Genomic DNA, 4633 nt, shown 5'->3' on the forward strand with positions numbered 1-4633 from the left:
TATTTTGTGTCCTTTTTGTTGTTGGCATTTTTTTTTTTTGGTAGTTAAAAATAGGATTCATAATAAAATTGATGATTTTTAGACAAATTGCTATTACATTTTGTAATGATTTTTGACATTTGATAGAATGACTTCTCTTTTAATAAATAATTGTGTTGCAAAGTATTTAAAAATAGTTATTTTGTGTCCTTTTTGTTGTTGGCATTTTGTAATTACTAAATGAATGTTAGTTTACATTTTTATGCAAATAAATTGTTTTTACTTTGCCCCTCTTAGATTGAACTTCTAGCTCCGCCCCTGCACATGACCCCACATTTGCAAATCGGGCAAGTGTCCTTGTTGTTGAAGCTACAACCTATGATAATTCTATGGTGATTATTGGAGACAAATGCGTAAGATTTGTGTTCTGGAGCTCCTTAGTCCCAATCGTGTCCAATCATTTAGATCAATAAGAGAAGAAGAGGTGTTGAATCTTATTGAATCCATATCCTTGTCCAAGGGACTTTCTATCAATCTCAGTGAGAAAATCTTCTCCTCCACATATAGTATAACTGCCAGGGCAGCATTTGGGAACAAGTGCAGATATGAAAAAGAATTCATATCATTAGTGAAGGAAACGTTTCTTCTCAGTGGAGGCTTTCACTTACCTGATTTATTCCCTTCAATAAAGTTCCTTAGCTTCCTTACTGGTATGAAGTCTGCCATGGAGAAAATACACAAAAGTACAGACAGGTTTCTCAATAATATAGTCAACGAGCATAAGATGAAAAGAAGTCACTTTTCAGCAGCCAACAATCATGAACCAGATTATCATGATGATCTAGTAGAGGTGCTTCTGAAACTGGATTCAGATCCTCTAGAGTTCCTAGGATACTCTACTAGTAGAGTTCATTAAATCCTAACCACTCTTTAATGATTTAATGGTTTAGATTCTGCCATGTCAGCATTTCATTAATAATATTTTTGAAATAATAAAATAATGTTGTAAACAAAACAATTAAGATGATTGTTAATAAAATGCTGACATGGCAAAATCTAGACCATTAAATCATTAAAAAGTGGTTAGGATTTAATGAACTCTACTTGGTAGAGTATCCTAGGAACTCTAGAGGATCTGAATCCAACTCTGAAACTTCAGGAGACTAGTGACCTTGACTTTCATATCACAACCAACCACGTCAAAGCTATAATTCTGGTATGCAAATAAGATCCATCAATTTATTACCCATATTTTTTTTTTCACATTTTCTTTTCTTCTAACACTTTTTCTTCTTATTCTTAGTAAATGTGAAACGTTTTAGGAATATTTATACAAGTGCACATGGATCTGCAATAACATATATTTTTTTGAGTGATAAACGTTTGCAAGCCTAATACACATGATGACATGATTGTGAGTGTCACAAATAATTTCTCGACATTAGATTTGTGTGCGCAAAACAAATCAACATCCAGGTAACGGAATCAAGAATTTGGAAAAATAATGTAACAAAGCTACTACATACTTTTTTTATTATACAAATTATCAGGTTGAATTATTTTGCTTAGTACTAAATATGCATGTCACAATGTCATTGTAATTCATCTCCCTTTTTTAGGATGTTTTCTCTGCAGCAAGTGAGGCTTCAGCATCCACGATAGAATGGACAATGTCAGAATTATTGAGAAATCCAAAAGCTATGGAAAAGGCACAAGCTGAAGTGAGAAAGTCCTTGAAGGAGGAAGAAATATTAATGAAACAAACATTCAGAAACTAAATTATTTGAAATTAGTTGTGAAAGAAACTTTGCGATTACACCCTCCAGCTGCCTTGTTTACAAGAGAATCAAGAGAAAATGTGAAATTAATGGTTATGAAATACCAAGCAACACTAGAGTTATCATCAATGCATGGGCTATAGGGAGAGATCCTGAACATTGGGTTGATGCTGATTGCTTTCACCCAGAGAGATTCCTTGGCTCCTTAATTGATTTCAAAGGGACCAACTTTGAATTCATTCCATTTGGAGGTGGTAGGAGGGTATGTCCAGGCATATCATTTGCTCTTGCAAATGTTGAACTTGTTCTTTCTCAGTTGCTGTATCATTTCGACTGGAAATTGCCCATTGAGATCAAACCCGAGGAATTTGATATGTCTGAGTCTTTTGGATTCACTTGTACAAGAAAGAACCATCTATACCTAATTGCCATTCCTTGGTCTCCTCTATCACATGTTTGCAAGACCCACTAGTATCCTGCACTAGAACATGTTTGGACACCTTCTTAGTAAAGTTAAGATCCTCCGGATCAATGTTGTCAATATTGTACTGATAATAATTTCGTTTCAATTTAGATCGGAGAATAAAACATTTTGAGACCATTTCAAGATTACCTCTCTCTCTCTCTCTCTCTCTCTCTCTCTCTCTCTCTCTCTATTTTGATATATTATATATCAAAGTCATATTTCTACGATTTCTTGAAAGAAACACAAGCCAATGGCAACGGTTACTAAGTTCATGCTTTAGCCCATTAATTTGTCAATAAATATAAAAAGAAAAATAGTTTTTTTACCCTTTCTAATGTACATTCATTACACCCAATGCACACACTTTCACATCAAGTGTCTACATTTAAAATAAATAAAAAAAATCTACATTGAACACAAGATGCAACATGAGTATTTCCAGAAAGTGTATAAATTAAAGGAGTGTAAGACAATAAAATCCCAAATAAATATCAAGAACTTAAAAAAAATTAAAATTCAATTTACACAATAAGTTCGGTATTTGGTCCTCTAAGTTTAAATTTTATAATTTTAGTCAGTTAACTTTGACAAAGCTGTCATTTAGTCCTCATCAAAAAAAAAAAAAGCTGTCATTTAGTCCTTCATTTATTTCCGTTTGTAAAATGACTTTAACTCTCTAATTAAAATGACACTATATATATTGTGCTTTTAACAGTAAAAATTATTTTAAAATGATAATATTTATAAGGCAAGAGAAGGAAAGACTAAAATCATAACATTGTCAAAATTAACGGACCAAAATGGCAGAATTTAAAATCGGTTGACTAAAATGACAATTTACCAAATTTATAGGACATAAATTGTATTTTTGCCAAAAAGAAAAGAAAACTTGTGGAGGAAGAAAAAAGTGGTGGGCAAACCAATGTTTTAAAAATAAGGTTTCTCTTCAAACTAGTATAGAAAAAATAAAACTCTTCAAAATTCTCATATTTTTTTTATTGGGTGTAAATTTTAAAAATCTAATTATTGGATTTGATATCCTTCATGTTCTTAACATGCATGTCAAATTTTGTTAGAATCGGATGGTTATACTATTTGATTAATAAACTTATTTTTTATGAATAATTTTAAATCACAAAAACTTGAAATTTAAACATTTGATTTGATGACATATTAGTTTATATTTGAACTTCTTGAAATTTTGCAACCATGAAGGATATAATAAGAACATGTAATCTAATAATTTTAGATTTTTAAAATTTACACTCAATAAAAAGACATAGGAGAAGTTCAATGGGTTTCTTCCTAAATTGATTTGAAGAGAAGTTTTTTCCATGTTTTAATTAGGTAACCAATGAAATGAAGATGCTGCCCACTAAAAATTATAAATTAAAAAAAAAAAAAAACAAAACACAAGAAAGAAGGAAGTGGTGAAAAAAACCTTGGTTTAATTTCTACGCCACTCAAAATCAAACTCAAAATATATGTGTGTGTGTGTATATATATATATATATAGACAAAGCAGAGAGAAAATTTAATTGGATTTTCAATTTTGCGCCGAGTGAATTATTGATTGTAAAAATCGAAGAGTCAAAATTTAATTAAATATTCTCAATTTACGCCATGTGTCCTATCTAATTTTTAATTTTTTGCAAAATGAATTATTAAGTATAAAAATCTAAGCAGAGTCCATATTCAATTAAATTCTAAATTGGATTTCAATTGCAATCCAATTTTTTGCCACATGTCCATCTAAGTTTTTTATATTTATGGCAAGTGAATTATTGAGTGCAAAAACTAAAGAGTTTAAAATTAATTAAATTCTAAATCACACACACACACACACACACACATATATAATGAGAAACCATTACATATTTTAAATTGTATAGTTTTTAAAAAATATAAATTAATATTATGTATAATTTGAACATCTTCTAAAATTTTTAGTTATACCTGTGCATATGCACGAGCTACACACTAATAGGAAATAAGAAATGAAAACGAAGTGAGAGAGAGAGAGGGTGCTAGCGAAGTGAAGGAAATGATGAGCCAAGAAAATCAAAAAGATGAAGGAAGGTTATGGGTACCAACTAATGGCTATGATCTTTGTTCTCTCACTTGATCAACACAATTGACCAAATTCCGCGAAAACATTTCATAGAAGCCATTGGTATCTTCATTTTATAAATAAAATTGATTTTGTTTTTTTTTTTGAAGAATCCATATCACTTCTTCTTTGATGGCTAGGAGGTTTACAATAATTTTTTTTTAAAATTGATTATTTGCCTCTTTGTTACAGGCGTTTCAAAAATTTATGTGATCAAGTAAATTGCTTTAAGAAAGAATGATAAAAAATGAATTGAAAAATGGAAAGATTTAAATAAGTTAATATCTTTTACCACCACTT

At 30.3% G+C, this 4633-nt stretch overlaps 1 pseudogene; it reads left to right on the forward strand.

The window, feature by feature from the left end:
• Nucleotides 1-367: 367 nt before the first annotated feature.
• LOC142616711 (desmethyl-deoxy-podophyllotoxin synthase-like) lies at nt 368-2351 on the forward strand (annotated as a pseudogene).
• The last annotated feature ends 2282 nt before the right edge of the window (nt 2352-4633 follow it).

This window comes from Castanea sativa, chromosome 11 (genome assembly GCF_040712315.1).
Source record: "Castanea sativa cultivar Marrone di Chiusa Pesio chromosome 11, ASM4071231v1".
Classification (NCBI taxonomy): domain Eukaryota; kingdom Viridiplantae; phylum Streptophyta; class Magnoliopsida; order Fagales; family Fagaceae; genus Castanea; species Castanea sativa.